General features: G+C 42.1%; 1 non-coding gene across 1 annotated transcript; it reads left to right on the forward strand.

Annotated features, from left to right (window-relative positions):
- Positions 1-1077: 1077 nt before the first annotated feature.
- Positions 1078-1182, forward strand: LOC120281232. The gene has a single exon (XR_005542520.1). It is a non-coding gene; the product is annotated as a small nucleolar RNA R71 (small nucleolar RNA).
- Positions 1183-19049: the final 17867 nt, after the last annotated feature.

Consider the following 19049-nt stretch of genomic DNA (forward strand, 5'->3'; position numbering starts at 1 on the left):
AGCACTGTCCTCCAACTTCCTCTTATTGGTCAACAAATCTTTCAAGAATTTTGCATACTTAGGCATTTGAGCCAATGCCTCAATAAAAGGAATATTGATGTGGAGTTGTTTGAATAAACTCAGGAACTTCTTGTACTGCTCATCCCCTTGGTCATTCTTCAATCTAGTAGGATAAGGGATTCTTGGCTTGAAAGGTGGGGGTGCCACCTCCTTCTCTTTGCTTGCTCCCTTCTCAACCTCTATAACCTCAGGTCAGTGTTCATTGGGCTTCTCATTCGGAAGCTTACCCTCAACCTCACGATCACTTCTCAAAGTGATTCCTTCACATGCTCTCTAGGGTTGGTCTCGGTGTTACTCGGTAAGCTTCCTTGTGGCCTTTCCGATAAGGACTTCACAATCTACCCTACTTAATTTTCAAGATTATGCAAAGTGGCGGTGTGGTTGTGAAGTGTAGCCTCAACTGATTGAAACCTTGTATCAGATGATTGCACAAACCTAGTTAAGGCCTTCTCCAAATCGTTCATTCGGGTCTCCAAACCTGAAACTCTGTTTTCCATGTTTGGGACTTGCTATTGTTGTTGGAAACCTAGTGGCCCAATGGCCTTTTGTGGACCTTGGTTGCTCCATGAGAAATTGGGATGACTCTTCCAACCCGGATTGTAGGTGTTGTTGTATGGGTTTCCTTGATTCCTCATAGCATTACCTACAAAATCGACATTCTCAACCGAAGATGCATCACCAATAGAGATCGGGCAATCGGAGGAAGCATGTCCTCCACCACACCCGGTGCAAGTAGTCACGGCCGCCACTCTATTCAAAGTTAGGAGATCTAACTTCTTACTCAATGATTCCACTTGAGCCCCCAATGTGGTTACTGCATCTATCTCATGGAGGCCGGCCACATTTTTCTTCTCCCTAGCATTCCATTGGTAGCTGTTTAACCCCATTTTTTCAATTAGTTAACGGGCCTCACCGGGGGTCTTGCTACCTAAGGTACCTCCTGCTGCCGCATCCAAGAGTTACCTTGTACTTGGATTTTAACCGTTATAAAAGGTTTGAACAATCATCCACTCCGGGAATCAATGTTGCGGGCACTATCTAAGGAGCTCCTTGAACCTTTCCCAAGTCTCAAATAGAGACTCCACTTCCAATTGTACAAAGGATGAGATCTCATTCCAAACTTTGTAGATTTTCCGGGAAGAAAATAATGGGCAAGAAAAGCTTCTACCATCTCCTCCCATGTGGTAATTGATGCTCTAGGTAATGAGTGTAGCCACTACTTCGCTCTCCCTTTCAAGGAAAATGGGAAGGCTCTCAACTTGATGGCATCATCCGTTACCCCATTTATCTTAAGCATGTCGCACACCTCGAGAAAGTTCTCTATATGACTATTCAGATCCTCATTTACCAAACCATTAAACTATGGGGATTACTGTAACATATAGATCAATGCCGGCTTTAGCTCAAAGTTCTGAGCTGTAATCGGGGACGCACAATGCTCAATTGTGTCCCCTAATACTGATGGTCTGGGATAATCAGATAATGTCCACTGCTGCTCATTCTTTTCTGCCATGTTTTCAGATTCTTCTACTTCCAATTCAGCTAGATTAGACTGTTCTTGCACAGGTTCTTTCCCTTTTCTTCTAAGTGTACATTCAAGCTCGAGATCTCCTTCAATCAATACCGAAGGGTTCCCTTCAAGTCATAACCTGGAGCCACACCAAAAGAAAGAAAACAAAATCAGAACGATGATAGAAAAGAAGATATGAAATATAATGAATGAATAGCCAAGAAAACAAAGTGCAAAGTATCTCTAAATGCCTACTCTCCGGCAACGGCGCCAAAAACTTGACATGTCCGTATATGCGTGTAAAACGCAAGTGCACGAGTGTCGAAGTAATAATCCCAGATGAGTGGGTATCGTATCCACAGAGAGTAGGGAATAAAGACACTTAAGTTGTTTCTTAACTAATGTGGAAGATGAATAGTGATAAGTGTGAAAAAATAAGAAATAACGAAAAATAAAAGCAACAAGATAGAAAGCACAAGTAAATGAGAAGGTAAGGCAATCGATAAAGATGGGGTACCCCGATATTGATCTCCCTAGGATAATCATTTCAAGTGCAAGAACCCTCTATTAAACTTCCTAATTGATGCAACAATGAGTTGTGGAAATCCTTAATTACATGATCCCAAATCTAAAGTCAACCATGCCTAACTCTATACATGTCCCGGAGGAGAGATTGAATAACCTCTTGACATCGCACTCGCATAGAAGTGCAATGAGCTCTAGGGATTCCATGTGATAAACCCTTTTCCTATGTATAGACCAAACCCTTTGGTCCAGGTGCAAGATCCCTAGCCACAATTAAGCCTTAGGTGCTAAAATCACTTCAACGCTTCACTTTGTTGCACTCCCAACTAAGCCCCAGTGAAAGGTCATCCCATAGCCCATTCACTCTACTATGGCCACAAAGAACTCTTGGAACGTGGAGGTAGGATAGATCACACTGGAGGGGAAAGGGGAAGCTCCGCTACCTCTGGACTCACCCTCTCAACCCTCTCCAATCTAGCTTTGTCTAACTCTCATGGTGTGTCACTCTAGGGGAGTATTCATACAATCAAGTCACCAAGATTGGAACTCACAATAAACATGAATTAATTGAAAGCATAATAAAGAGATTCAATGAAACGAATACATCCTAGGGTTCACAAATACCCAAGTACCCACTATGATATTAGCTCTCCATGGAGTTAGATACAATCAATGAAATAGAATGTAAAAACAAAGCATCCATAGAAAACCCCTTCATTAGTTGTGGCGATGGCCTTGTGGAGAGTCCTCTACTCGTCACAAGGGTCCCTTTGTCCGGACTAGGATACACCTCGCCGGATCAGTGCTGACAAAAGCTCTCACACTAACCTTCTTCCAAACGGTGCTAGATGTCGGAGCTGTAGAACCTCTCCAAAGCCCTAGCAAATACCTCTCAATACCCTAGCCGCCGGCCTCTCTCAAGTTGGGAAAAGATGGAGAAAAAAATGCTGAAATTGGGGCTGGAATCGGCTTTTAAAGGGCTGGAATCGGTAATCCACACGCCCATGTAGGCACCACTGTTGATTTTTCACACTGGCGTGTGGAATTTCCACACGCCCATGTGGATTCTCTGTTTTCCTCGTTTCTCAGCTGGCTGTAAACAGTGATGCTGTGGTATTTTTATTATAGTATTTTCTACAATACCCTGCTATAGTACCTGCTTGAATGTGACTGCCCTTGTTCTATATGCACAAGTCGGAATGCTTGAATGTGACTGCCCTTGTGCCCCTCCAAATAGTTGTGCTAACTCGAATACGAGGAGGTTAGCACACATTCCTACATCTGGAACCCGACCTATGTCTTCGCGTTTGAACCTTAGCAAAGATTTCTGACAAGGTCCCCTTGCGTATATCCCTGCAAGTGCACGGGTTTGTCGAAAGTAATAATCCCGGTAAGCGGGGTCGAATCCACAGGGAGTAGGGAGTAAAGGACACTTAATTCGATTCTTAGCTATGTGGAGTATCAACAATGATAAGTGTGGTAATGATTCAATTCTCGAAATTAAAAAGCAACAAGTAAGAGAGCAAAAAGTAAGGAGGAGGCAAGGCAATCAATAAAGATTGGGGTACTCGGATGATGCTTCACCTAGGATAATCGCTTCAAGTGCAAGAACTCTCTATTATGCTTCCTAATCAATGCAATGGTGAGTCATGGAAATTCTTACATACATAGTCCCAAATCTAAGGTCAACTATGCCTAACTCTATACATGTCCCGGAGGAGAAATCGAACAATCTCAACACCTCGCACTCGCATAGAGTTGCAATGAGCTCTAGGGATTCCAAGTGATAAATCTCTTCCTAGATTTAGACCTAACCCTTTGGTCCAGGCGGAAGGTCCCTAGCCACAATTAAGCCCTAGATACTAAGATCATCTCAACGCTTCACTCCATTGCACGCACAACTAGGCACCAGCGGAGGTTCATCCCTTAGACCATTCACATTATTATGGCCGCAAAGAACTCGAGGAACGGAGGTAGAATCTATAACGTCGGAGGGGAAATGTTCATACAATCAAGCATTCAAGGTTGGAACTCACAATAAACATCAATTTATTGAAAGCATAATAAAGAAGTTCAATGAAGCGAATACATAGGGTTCACAATCACCTAAGTACCCACTACGGGTTTAGCTCTCCATGGAGCTAAGTACAATCAAAGAAATTGAATGTAAAAGCAATGAATCCATAAAGAAACCCCCTCGATGGTCGTGTCGATGGTCTTGTGGAAAGTCCTCTACTCGTCGTCCAAGGATTCCTTCGTTCGGTATAGGATACGCCTCGATCGAAGCTCCCCTACCAACCTTCTTCCTAATGGAATCACGATGTCGGAGCCATAGAACCTCTCCAAAACCTTGGCTAATACCCCTCGAAAACCTAGCTGAAGCCCTCTCGCAAGTTGGGGAAAAGATGGAGAAAAGAATACCAAAATCGGGGCTGAATCGGCTTTAAATAGGGCTGGAATCGGGCAATTCCACGGGAGTGGACGATACACGCGCCCGTGCTGAATTTCCACACGGGCGTGGATAATTTCCACACGCCCTTGTGGATTCTCTGTTTCTCTGGTTTCTCGGCCGGCTGTGAACAATGCTGCTACAGTACTTGCTACATTGTTCTGCTACAGCTTCGACCTGAATAACTTCCCGATTCCATACTTTCATCGGGGTAACGCAAAACGGGCACATGTTCACATCGTGAATCACTTTCTTCTTCAATAATATAAATGTTAGTGGAGCTCCTGTTCTTGTAGGCATAAGACAGAATGCTCGAGTGTGACTACCTTTGTGCCCCTCCAAATGGATGTGCTCACTCGAATGCGATGAGGTTGGCACACACTCTAGCATCTCACACCTGTCCTATGTCTTCGCATTTGAACTTTAGCAAGATCTCCTCCAAAATAAGTGCATTATGATCCACATTGGCCTATTTCCTTCATACTCGGCCTCACAGCCCTACCTGCGTAAAAGTAACATAAAAACACACATATTAATGTAAAAACCTGAGAAAAGTAATGCTCAACATAAGGAATGAACGCTTCGCATTCATATCGCACAAGCACTTATTAATTTCCTCCAAATTAGTGCATTACGACCCACATTGGCTTCTTTCTCTTGTAATCGGAGTCACAACCCTACCTGCATGAAAGTAACACAAATACACCCACATTAGCGTTAAAACCCAAGAAAAGTAATGCTCAACACAAGGAAAGAACACTTTGTATTCTTACCACAGAAGCACTTATCTGATTTGATGAACTCTAGGGTTCTTTATTTGTAATTTGGATGATCATCTTGTTGATGTATTGTTAGATGTTGTATTTATTTTATGGAATCTTGTAGTTTTTGGTTCTTATTATGTGTTCTTTGATGTTTGGATTGTATGAGAACTCTGTGGTTCAAATTCTAGGTTGTATTTGGATGCGTGGGATGGGCCCTTATATTAGACTCACAAAGAATGAAAGGGATACATGTACTAATACACCGAGGGATCCGGGTATTTGGTACTCCTCCAACCATTAGGATTGGACCTAAGTATTGAGTATCATTCCTAATTAGAGATTTGCAGACACTTAATGCAATCATAGGAAGATTTGGTCGGAAGAGATTCTGAGCAAATACTTGTATGGGATTAGGGGATAATCACTGAGGGATTTGGGATTACCTACTTTAGGAATCTCTTGTCCCAAACTACCATCACAACATTTCATCCTTAAATTCAGGACCTAATGACAACCCTATGGGGGTTTGTTGTCCAAATCACCCCTTCCTATATTTGATTCTCCCTTGAATGCCAATTGTGTGTAGTAGTAGTCCTAATTTCATTCTAGTTAGTTCTTTCTCTTTTTGTAATTATTGTTCATGATTCGAAGTGTTAGGCTAGGAAATAGATGAAAGAAAAGTAATAGTAGCTTCTTGGCCCTGTGGAATAAGACAACTGTGTCATATACAAGGTATTACTTAATGACCCAGTGCACTTGCGGGTGTTCACATCACACACTCTCCATCCAGTAACCATTCTCATGGGAATTAACTTATTCCTTTCATTCTTCACCATCGTCATACCACCCTTCTAGGGAACTACTTGAACAGGACTAATCCAAGCACTATTTGAAATAGGTATATAACACCGGCATCCAAAAGCTTGATGACCTCCTTCATAACAAATTCTTTTATATTGGGATTTAGCCAATTTTGAGGTTGGATCATGGATTTGAAATTTTCTTTTGTAAAAATCTTATGTGTATAATAAGACGGCTAATTATCTTGATATCTAAAATCTTCCATGTGATGACCTTCTTTATCCTCTTGAATACTTCAAGAAGTTTAACCTTTTGATTCGTGTCCAAAGTATAAAATATGATTACTGGCAATTTCTCTCCCTTTGCCAAATAAGCATATTCCAAGTGTTCAGATGAATGCTTTAACTTAACTCAGGAGGTTCTCGATACAATCATGTTTTGACTGATCAATTGCAAAAACCTTCCCAAGGACATTACAATGCCTTTCCTCTGGATTAGACCTCTCGAACTTTCCTTCTTCCCACAGGGACTCTAGTGACATGACTTGCTAAATGTTACTTCTAGAGCAATCGTAATCGATAAGTGCTTGTGTGATAAGAATGCGAAGTGTTCTTTCCTTATGATGAGCATTACTTTTATCAGGTTTTAGCACTAATACTTATGCATTTGTATTACATTCATGCATATAGGGTTGTGAAGCTAAATGTTAAAGAAAGAAGCCAATATAGATCATGAACGCACTATTTGGAGGAAAATCTTGAGAAGGGTCAAATGGGAAAACATAAGTCGGGTCCAAGATGCGAGAATGTATGCCAACCTCCGTGTATTCAAGCTAGCACAATGGTTTGGAGGGGCACAAAGGTAGTCACATTTGAGTATCCGGCTTGTGCATTGATAGCAAGATCTTCACCAATGAGGACGGTTATTGAAAAAAAGCAAATCGATCTACGACGTAAACATGTGCCCGTTGACGTTACCTCAATGAAAACATAGATTTGGAAGTATTTCGGGCCGGTATATGTAGGGTACCGTAGCAAACACTATAGCAAATTATTGTAGTAAGTACTGTTCATAGCCGGCCGAGAAAGAGAATTCCAAGAATCCACACGGGCGTGTGGAAATTATCCACGCCGGTGTAGAAATTCCACAGGCCCATGTCTTAAATCCACAGGGGCGTGTGGATGCCTGATTCCAACCCTATTTAAGTCACGATTCAGCCCCGATTTCAGCATTTTTTTCTCCATTCTTTCTCAAACTTTGAGAGGGACTGCAGCTAGGGTTTTGAGAGGTATTGGCAGGGGGTTTTTGGGGAGGTTTTTTTGGGTTTGACATCGCGCTCCACTTGGAAGAAGGTTATTGGGGGAGCTTTCGTCGGTACTGATTCGGCGAGGTGTGTCTTAGGCCAGACAAGGGGACCTTTGGAGGAGACGAGGCTTCTCCACAAGACCATCGTTATGACTATCGAGGGTGGTTTTCTATGGATTACTTGTTTTTACATTCGATTTCATTGTTGATTGTAACTAGGTCCATGGAGAGCTAAACCCCCTAGTGGGTACATGGATTTATGAACCGTAGGATGTATTTGTTTCATTAAACCTTCTATCTTGCTTTCATTAATTGATGTTTTTTTTTAGTTCCAATCTTGAATGCTTGATTGATTGAATCCTCCCTTAGAGTGACACTAGGGTTGAGAGTTCATATTGCTAACCCTTTTGAGTGAGTACCACACCACGAGGGTTAAACAAAGCTAGATTGGAGAGGGTCGAGAGGGTGAGTCAAGAGATAGCAAAGCGTCCCCTTTTCCCTCTGATGTGATTTATCCTACCTCCAATTCCTTGAGTTCTTTGCGTTCATAGTAGAGTGAATGGGCTAAGGGATGACCTTCCGCTGCGGCTTAGTTGCAGAGGCAACGGAGTAAAGTGTTGAAGTGATTTTAGCATCTAAGGCTTAATTGTGACTAGGGACCTCTCACCTTGACCAAAGGGTTATGTCTATATCTAGGAAGAGGGTTTTGCACTTGGAATCCATAGAACTTCATGCGATTCTATCCGAGTGTGAGGTGTTGAGATTGTCCAATTTCTCCTCCGAGACATGGTATAGAGTTAGTCACAGTTGACCTTAGATTTGGGACCATGTATTGAAGGATTTCCACGACTCATTAATGCATTAGTTAGGAGGCATAATAGTCAGTTTTACACTTGAAACGATTGTCCTAGGCGGAACAATATCCGAGTACCCCATTTATATCGATTGCCTTATCTCTCACTTACTTGTGCTTTTCTTTCTTGTTTCTTTTATTCTTGTTTACATTACATCTTATCAACATAATCATTATTCATCTTCACTTGGTTAAGAAACAATTTAAGTATTTTTACTCCTTACTTCATGTGGATACAATACCCACTCACCTGGGATTTTATTACTTGACAAACCCATGCACTTGCGGGACATACGCAAGGGGTGTTGTCAAGTTTTTGGCGCCGTTGCTGGGGACTAGGCGTTTAGAAATACTTTGCACTTTGTTTTCTTAGCTATTCGTTCATTCATTCTATTTCACATATTCTTTTTTCTATCATCGTTATGATTTGTTCTTCTTCTTTTGGTACAGCTCCAGGTTATGATCTGAGGGAACCCTTCTATATTAATTGAAGGAGATCCCAAACTCGAATGTACACTACGAAGAAAAGGGAAAGAACCTATGAAAGAACCGTCAAATCTAGCTGAAGTGGAAGTTGAAGGATTTGACAACATGGCTAAGTAGAATGAACAGTAGAGAACATTATCTGATTACTGGGGACACAATCTAGAACAAGGTAATTGCTAGATGCCGCCACAGGATGTACAATGGGGAGTAAAACCCCAGAAGAAGCCCGACAGTTAGTAGAAGACATGGCCATGAACAGTTATCATTGGAATGTGCAGGAAAGGAAAAAGGTGGCCAGGCTCCATGAAATAGATGCAGTCACTTCTTTGGCAGCCCAAGTAGAATCATTGAGTAAGAAGTTAGACCTTCTAACTTTGAATAGAGTGGCGACCGTGACTACTTGCACTGGGTGTGGCGGAGGACATGCTCCCTCCGATTACCCGATCTCTATTGGTGTTGTATCTTCATTGGAGAAAGTCAACTTTGTGGGTAATGCAATAGGGAACCAAAGTAATCCATATAGCAACACCTACAATTAGGGTTGGAAGAATCATGCCAACTTTTCGTAGAGCAACCAAGGATAATCAAAGGCCATGGCACCACCGGGTTTCCAACAACAAAAAGCCCCAAACATGGAAAATAGAGTGTCCGGCTTGGAAACCCGAATGACCGACTTAGAGAAAGCCTTTACTAGATTTGTGCAATCATCGATACACGATTCTAATCGGTCAAGGCTACACTTCGCAACCATACCACTTCATTGCACAACCAAGAAAATCAAGTTGGACAAATTGCGAAGTCTCTATCGTAAAAACCACATGGAAGCTTGCCAAACAATACCGAGACCAATCCACGAGAGCATGTGAAGGTGATCACTTTGAGAAGCGGCCGTGAGGTTAAAGGTAGGCTTCCAAGTAAGAAGACCAATGTTGAAGCACCAGAGGTCGTAGAGGTTGAGAAGGGAGCAACCAAGGAGAAGGAGGCCAGTATCAACGTTATGCCATATTCTTTCCTTCAGAAAGCTAGGCTTGGAAGAGCCTAGGCCCACTCAGATGACATTGCAATTGGCGGACCAAACAGTGAGACATCTGAGGGGCATCATTGAAGATGTGCTTGTCAAAGTTGCCAAGTATATATTTCCTGTAGATTTTGTGGTGTTGGATGTCGATGAGGATGCAGATGTTCCTTTGATACTTGGGAGGCTATTCTTGCACACTTCCAAGGCATTGATCGACATGGAGAGCAGGGAGTTGACACTGAGCATTGGAGATGATAAGCTCACATACCGCCTTGCCGAAGCCATGTGACATTCTTTTAACTTTAATGATAGTCTTTACTTTCTTGACACTACTGATGAGATAATTGATGAATATATACAGGAAATGTTCAATCCGGACCCATACGAGGGGTTGCTAGACCAAGAAGTAGAGAAAGAAGAAGTGCTAATGCTTGGTCTAAAGGAATAAGTACCATCTACTCTAGGGATTATGAAGAAAGGTGCTCCGGAAGATGAAGTGGGCGAGGAGATGCAACAGGAAACGCCCCAAGGCTGTTAGGAATGTACGGGAACCAAACAAGTTAGATGAACCTTTGCTAGGCGGTACCAAGCCCGATAACTTCCCCTCTACTTTCAAAGAGGCTTTGCTCATCATGCTTTCAAGTTATTGGTAAAAGGCCAACTTTCATCCATGAGCCCCGTGAGGTAATACAAGGTACGTCAAGCTTAGTGACGTTAAACAAGCACTTCTTGGGTAGGTAAACCCAAGTTTACTGTTTTCTAAGTTGTTAGTTTAGTGTTTGCATGAATAAGCATGAGTATTGGAGAGCTTATTATCAGTGTTTTCTCTAGGTAAAGTTGCTTTGTAAGGCAAGCTTTGAGTTTATTTATATGTTCAGGAATTTTCTAAAGAACCTGCAGTGTTTTCGAAGTGTCCAGAGAAAACACACGCCCATGTGGAATTTTCGGACAGGCGTGCATTTTCGTTCAAAGCTCATCCAGAGAGGGTACAGGGGCATGGACTCGCCCCTGTGAACAACCTTGTGACGGTCCACGCCTTTGTGGAATTTCCGCACGGGCGTGCGTTTTCCTACAGAGACTTACAAATTTATCCCTAGAAAACCCAGGGGCATGGACTCGCCCCTGTGGATGACTCTCCCATAAACACACGGGCATGAGTAATTTCCACATGCCCGTGTGGATCTCTGCAGAGAGTTTCTCCTCCATCCCAAGAAGACACAGGGGCGTGCATCTACCCCTGTGATTTGCCCAGTAAGAGTCCACGGCCATGCGTAATTTTTGCACGGGCGTGTGAAACACTTTGAGAGTTTTCTCAATTGTACAGAGAAGCCACAGGGGCGTGAGTCTGCCATTGTGGATCGGGCGCACGGGCGTGCGTAATTTCCACATGCCCGTGTGGTCGTATAGAATGTCAAGAGGCATGAGTTCCTTTTAAAGTCTCGTCATTTCTCTTCATTCTCACAGTCCTAATTCATCTAAGAGCACATTTGCACTCTTTCCTGACCTCATACCACCATTTTAGAGGGATTTTCACTAGTTTTTCCAGCTGATTCAAATTTTTACAGTTCCACTCGTTGTTATAGCACCTCGGTCAAAGAAGCAAGCTGATAAGTGGCCCCATGAGTCATCCCCTAAGCCTGAAAGCATAAGATTTGATATTCCCAAGCATCAAGTACATTTTGAATGGTTATCGAGGTTGAGATTTGGACAATCTCGCCTCCTAGACACTAGTATACTATAGGATATACAACAAGGGGTTGAGTTAGTAGATGAGGTTGAGGATCTCATTTCAATGGGTGGTTGGAGGCAGCTACTGTTGATTAAGGAGCCAGCAATTCACGCACTTATTCTTGAGGTCTTATCATCATTTAAAGTTTGACAGATCTTATATGAGATTTCGATAGCGTTGACGCCATTAAGTTTAGAGCATTTGGGCATCACCATAGCATGAGCATTTCTCAGTTTTCAGTTTGGCTTGGCTTGTACGAGGAGGCATTTATAGACACTGAGGAATATGCCCAGTTACCTATAAATTATCCTGGAGCATTGACCGCACAGAGAGCGTACAGAGCATTATGTGGTCAGGGCCAGTATGAGCCGGGGGTGTCCAAGGCCACTGCCTTTCTTGACCTACTTACCGATATTTGCACGCTATTCTAAGTAGGTCAGTGAATGGCCGTGGTGATAGTACTGGCGTTTTGAGCCGGCAGGAGTTGTTGTACCTATAATCGATGGTCCAGAACACACCGATTCATCTAGGGTACATCATCACAAAGTATATATGACATCAGAGGCAGTATGCCAGATTAGGAGGGATTTTCTCGGGCCCCTACATTACGAGACTAGTTATGGGTATGGGTCTCCTGGACACGATTTGTGGGGCCGAGAAGACGAGTATACCTGCCCCCCTGAGCTTGGAGATGATGAGATTGATGGGTATTGTCCGCAGAGTCCAATCAGGAGTATATGCTCTGATTACTCCTACCCTAGAGGTAGCAGAGGGAGAGGATGATCTGGCCAAGGGTTCCCAGCCTGTCCCCGAGCCTTAGCCGACGGCCAAGGAGACCGTGGAACCTCCTGCACGGAGGAGCCACCCCCCAAGATGCATGTTTCCCCCATCTCGAGTCTATGATCATTTTGAGAGGCTCGAGAGCGTGGTGGGGATGCTACGGACTGAGATCGCCAAGGTTAGGGAGATACAGGCCGCACAGTATGCCGAGTTTATGGCGCGTTTCGACACTCTCCAGCAAATTTTAGAGCGAGACATTGCCTCATCATATGTTCTGCAGCCGAGAACCCCTACGGCTCCACGAGCCTCACCATCACCCAATCCACCAACATCTTTCGATTATCCTGCAATAGCAGTAGCAGAGCCGACACCGGGTGACACCAACATTTGATGCATTCTTTATTTTCTTGTTACTTTACTTTATTTTGTATTGTTGTTTGACTTGCATTACTTAGAAAGGATTTTCCTTCTGAGTATGTCCTTTATTTTCATTTTGTTGTCTCGAGTTGTATTCATTTCTCTATATTTTATTTACTCGAGTTGTTTTTGTTTTATTGAGCTTTACTGAACCCCCTCGTGTATGCATGCATATGGTCTTGTCAGTATGGGAATTGAGAACTAGTCATGGACACGACCGAAGTGCTTTTGCACTTGGTCGTCTGTGCTTCACAATCCATCGGAATATCACTCCCAAGGATTTAGCTCCATCAAATGCAACACTAGGAGTCAGGGGAGTATTATTTTGATTTCTTCTCCCACATACACTCTCGATTGATATACATTATGAGTGAGCTTGCATGTATACATTGGGGACAATGTACAACTTTAGTGTGGGCGGGAGTTTCATAGAGCACATGTCTTTTATTTTAGTTTTGATTAACATACATGCTCACATAGCCAATGGTGGTTCACCTTGGTTACAATGATTGTATTCTTGAGTTTAGGAGACTTTTTAACATTGAATGTTCTTATGCTCTAGTTCTTGCTTGAATTTTTAGGAATTTTTGCCCGATTGACACTTGTTGCACTACTCGCTCATTAAACTCTTTTGGAAACTCAAGTTTGATGTTAAAGGGACTAGTTATAGTTGTTTCTTTTGTTAATTGAAAAAAAAAAAAAAGGAAAAAGAAAGAACAAAATAGTTTTATTGTTTAATTATGCTTGTTGGGTGGAAAGAGCTACCACCTATGAAGTATGAAGCTACTCTCATAAGTCAGATACTAGTTATGTTCTAATTAGAGAAAAAGCTATCTCATAGGATGAGTGAAAGCTACCACCCTGGTAGAAAGAGCTACCACCTCGATAGTGTGAAACCCACCTTAGCAGCCGCTTTGGAATGGGCTACCTTAGAGGATATGTGAAGCTACTACCACCTTTTTAATTTGTGTTACTTTGTGTAGATAAATAAGTCCTTTATACTTAGAACTTTCAGAAGTATACTTTGGGTTGAATCAAGTGAGTTTGCACACACACTTACACAATTTTCAGGTTTGTTGTCCTTTTTTATTCAACTTTTTAGCTAAAAGCATTGATTTTTTGTATTTAATGTTGAAATTTCCTTTACTTGTAGAATTCTCTCTTTGTATGATTTAGTGAACCTAAGGCCAAGCACTTCTAATATTTCCTTCGTCTATTCTTCAATGTTTTAATTTTTGCTTAAGGAAAAGCAAAAGCTTAAGAGTGGGGGAGTTTGATAAGTGCATGTGTGATAAGAATGCTAAGTGTCCTTTCCTTATGATGAACATTACTTTTATCAGGTTTTAGCTCTAATACTTGTGCATTAATGTTACTTTCATGCATATAGGGTTGTGAAGCCGAATGTTAAAGAAAGAAGCCAATGTAGATCGTGAACGCACTATTTGGAGGAAATCTTGAGAAGGGTCAAACGCGAATGGGTCTAAGGGATGACCTTCCACTGGGGTTTAGTTGCAGAGGCAATGGAGTGAAGCGTGGAAGTGATTTTAGCACCTAGGGCTTAATTGTGACTAGAGACCTCTTACCTTGACCAAAGGGTTAGGTCTATATCTAGGAAGACGGTTTAGCACTTGGAATCCATAGAACTCCATGCGATTCTATCCGAGTGCGAGGTGTTGAGATTGTCCAATTTCTCCTCCGGGACATGGTATAGAGTTACTCACAGTTGACCTTAGATTTGGGACCATGTATTGAAGGATTTCCACGACTCATTAATGCATTAGTTAGGAGGCATAATAGTCAGTTTTGCACTTGAAACGATTGTCCTAGGAGGAACAATATCCGAGTACCCCATTTATATCGATTGCCTTATCTCTCACTTACTTGTGCTTTTCTTTCTTGTTTCTTTTATTCTTGTTTACATTACATCTTCTCAACACAATCATTATTCATCTTCACTTGGTTAAGAAACAATTTAAGTATTTTTACTACTTACTCTCTGTGGATATGATACCCACTCACCTGGGATTTTATTACTCGACAAACCTGTGCACTTGCGGGACATACGCAAGGGGCGTTGTCAGTAATTCCCATAGTCTTCATGCACGTTCCTAGTAAAATTAGTCACTAACTTCTCTAGATCTGTTTTTGTTGTTTCATCCACAGACCTTTGGCAATTCTCTCGATCAAAATATATCAACAAAACCTATTATGTTTTATGCATAGAATGTAACCTACAAGAATTCATCCATAAATGTTCTGCTTTACTGAAAAGACTATCGACTTTCTAGTGTAAAGCCTCAAAATTGGTTGCCAAATGACACGACCGAATTGCGCGTGAACCACAAGTGCATGGGTGTCGAAGTAATAATTACCCCATTGAGTGGGTAGTCGAATCCATAGGGAACGGAAGTATTAGTATTAACCATTTCTCGGTTATCTAGTCAAAATCGATGAATTTGATGGAGTGAACTAATTGCAAGAAAAGTTAACAAGTAAGCAAATGGACAAGAAATAGAGTAAAGGAGTTCTCCATCACTAAAGATGAGGTACTTGGGTGATGCTCCCCCTAGGATCTTCCATGAAGCTTGACACGCGTCCGAATATGCGTGTAAACCGCAAGTGTACGGGTGTCAAAGTAATAATTACCCCAGTGAGTAGGTAGTCAAATCCACAGGGAACAGGGCTACTAGTACTAACTTCTTCTCTGCTTTCTAGCCTAATGATAAATGGAAAGGTGTGGTGATCTAATGTGCGAAGAAATGAATACCGGAGATGAATATGCAAGGGTGAAATGGATGGAGATCTCAATCAGTAAAAATGGGGTATTCGGGCAATGCTCCCCCTAGGATTCAGGTATTAGGTACCGAATGGGCAAAGTGTTTCTATGATGAGTAAGTTAAGTCGTGGAAATCCAAATATAATCGGATCCAGCCTCCCGATCACCGATACTAGTCCCCTACAAGATCCCGGTGTAGAAATCGCTCAATCTCAACACCTCACACCACATATGGCCGCAAAGCACTCTTGGGAATCCAAGAGGTGTATCTGATTCCTAAAGATTGATCCAACCCTAATTCCCGGCAAAGGATCCTAACCCTCTACATCGTCCCGGCGGAGAAATCTCTCAATCTCATGCCTCACACCAAATATGGTTTCATAGAGCTTAAGGAACGGAGATAGAATACACCAATCGGAGGGGAAAGGGGATGCTCACTATCTCATGACTCGCGCTCTCAACCCTCTTCAATCTTGAGATTCTAAACCTAATGGAGACCTCTCTCTCACCAAGGTAACAAATCATGCAAGCCAAATAACCAAAAGATCAATAAGGCAAGCAAGCATTAGACAATCAAGATTAAAACTTAATCAAACTCGGATTAAATAGAAACACTAAGAAAATCCACAAAAGATGATAATCCTAGAGTTCACAAGCCCAAATACCCTCTAGGGTTTTAGCTCTCCATGGAGCAACATACAAAACACACCATCAATAAATGAAAGTACATTAAAACCATAGAAATAAACCCCCTTATATACGAATTGATGGCCTTAATGGAGAGCTTCGACGCCTTGAAGGACCCACTCCGAAGCTAGGTTCACCGGTGGCTTCCTTGATGCTATGACGGAGGAGGAATCGATCAAAGTTGGTGATGAAGCGCCTCGAAAGCCGCAAAGATCTCCTCTCCAACCCTAGCCATCTCACCCCTCAAGAGACGCACAAAAGATGAGAAAGAATAAGGCAAAATAGCTATTTATAGGACTTAGATCGCGCCTGCCACGTGCCCTCACGCACCCATGTGGATTATCCACATGGCCACGTGGGCTGCAGGAATTTCCACGCGGGGTGCGAACAGTAAATTTGCTACAGTACTGCTGCATTAAAATTACTACAGTGCTTTTCACAAAACACGGTCTAAACACTCTTCTCTTGAGACCACATGTCTGGGCACACGTCCATGTGGTAGGCTATAAAACTTTTCTTCATCGACGTATCTTTGAAAGGTATTGCAATCTTCACAAAGAGAAGGAACATGAAGATGTGACTGCTTTTGTGCCCTTCCAACTAGTGAATTGACTTGAATCTTCTTGGAAGTTGGCACACATCTCCACGTTTATGAACTCCTCTCGTGTCTTGGTCCTTGAATTGAACAAGAACTCCCAACATTGTGTCTTTATAGCCTATCTTTGCTTCCTTTTTACTCTTCAAGGCATTCACAACCTATATGCATAAAAGAACAACAAATACACAATATGAGACATAAACCATAGTAAAAATGATGCTCAATGCATGTAAAACATATATAAAAATATGTCTACTCAAGCACTTATCAAAGCTCAAGATTTCCTAAATGTTCCTAAATCGAGTCTAATAAGTTGAGGTAATCCAAGAACAACCGTTCCTTGTCTCCAAGAAATCGGCACTAGTCCCCTAAAGGGTGCCCCGTGGAGAAATCGCTCAATCTCAACACCTCACACCTCATATGACCGCACTAAGCTCTAGGGATACCTAAGAGTAAAACTAATTCCTAAATATAGATCCAACCCTATTTGGAGGCGAAGGAACACTAACCCTATTTTCCTAAATATGGTTGCATAGAGTATAAGGAATACGAAGATAGGAAACACTCAGTCGGAGGGGAAAGGGGACACTCCACTAACTCATGACTCACCCTCTCAACCCTCATTTAATCTCGATGTTCTAACTCTAATGGAGATCTCTCGCATCAAAGTAACAAATCATGCAATGTAGATCAATCACAAAGATCAATAACACATGCAAGCAATGAAATCACAAGGTTAAAACTCAAATTAACTTGTATTTAATAGAAACATAAAGCAAATCAATACACAATAATAGATCCTAGGGTTCACATGCCCAAACTTCCTACTAGGGTTTAGCCCTCCATGGGCCTAATTACAAAACAATAATAAATACAATGAAAAGCAATGAAACCCATAGATAAAAACCCCCTCGAATTCGCTCGAATTGGCCTTGATGGGTAGTTCAACGTCTTGAAGGGTTCCTCTCCAAAGCTAGGTTGCCAATGGCTCCTCAAGTGCTATGACGGAGAAGGAACCTATCAAAGTTGGTGAAGAACTCCCTTCAAATTGGCAAAGACCTCCTCCTCAAACCCTAGCCGACTTGCCCTCCAAGTACTCACTCAAAGCTCCGCAAGAAGTCCGCGAAAAATAGGGCAAATAGCCTATTTATAGCTCAAAACCGTAACTATCATGTGCCCTCAAGCGCCCGTGTGGGCTACAGGAATTTCCACACGGCTCGTGAACAGTGATTTTGCTGCAGTAAAATTTCTACAGTGTTTTCCTCAATCACGGTCAAAATATTCTTCCTCTTAAGGCCACATAGACGGCCACAAGATCATGTGGTAGGCTAGAAGACTTTTCTTCATAGATGCCTCTTTGAGAGGCCTTGCATTCTTCACAAAGAGAAGGAACATGAGGATGTGACTGCCTTCGTACGCTTCCAACTAGTGAATTAACTTGACCTTCCTTGGAAGTTGGCACACATCTCCATGTTCGTGGACTCCTCTTGTGTCTTTGTCATTGAATTGCACAAGAACTCTCAACATTGTGTCTTATAGCCTATCTTTGCTTCCTTTTGATTTTTCAAGGCATTCACAACCTAATTGCACCAAAGAACACCAAATAAACAATATGAGACATAAACCATGGTAAAAATGATGCTCAATGCATGTAAAACATAAATAAAAATATGTCTACTCAAGCACTTATCACCAAAGAAAAAAGTATATCTATCATTTACTCCAAACGAACCTAGAACATATAAACCTTGATCAACCACAATCCTCGACAAGTTCCCCTTGCGTATATCCCGCAAGTGCACGGGTTTGTCAAAGTAATAATCCCGGATGAGCGAGTATCGAATCCGCAGGGAATAGGGAATAAAAACACATAATCCGCTTCTTAGCTATATGGAAGATCAGTAGTTATAAGTGTGACAATGATTCAATTCTCAAAAGCAAAAACAACAAGTAAGAGAGTACGAGTAAAAAGGGAGGTAAAGCAATCGATAAAGATGGGGTACTCGGATAATGCTCCGCTAGGACAATCGTTTCAAGGGCAAGAACCCTCTATTATGCTTCCTAATCAATGCAATGGTGAGTTATGGAAATCCATAAATACATAGTCCTAAATCTAAGGTCAACAATGCCTAACTCTATACATGTCCCAGAGGAGAGATTAAATAACCTCTCAACCTCACTCTCGAATAGAGTTGCAATGAGCTCTGGGGATACCAAGTGATAAATCTCTTCCTAATTATAGACCTAACCCTTTGGTCCAGGTGGAAGGTCCCTAATCACAATTAAGCCCT

Source organism: Dioscorea cayenensis, chromosome 2 (genome assembly GCF_009730915.1).
Source record: "Dioscorea cayenensis subsp. rotundata cultivar TDr96_F1 chromosome 2, TDr96_F1_v2_PseudoChromosome.rev07_lg8_w22 25.fasta, whole genome shotgun sequence".
Classification (NCBI taxonomy): Eukaryota; Viridiplantae; Streptophyta; class Magnoliopsida; order Dioscoreales; family Dioscoreaceae; genus Dioscorea; species Dioscorea cayenensis.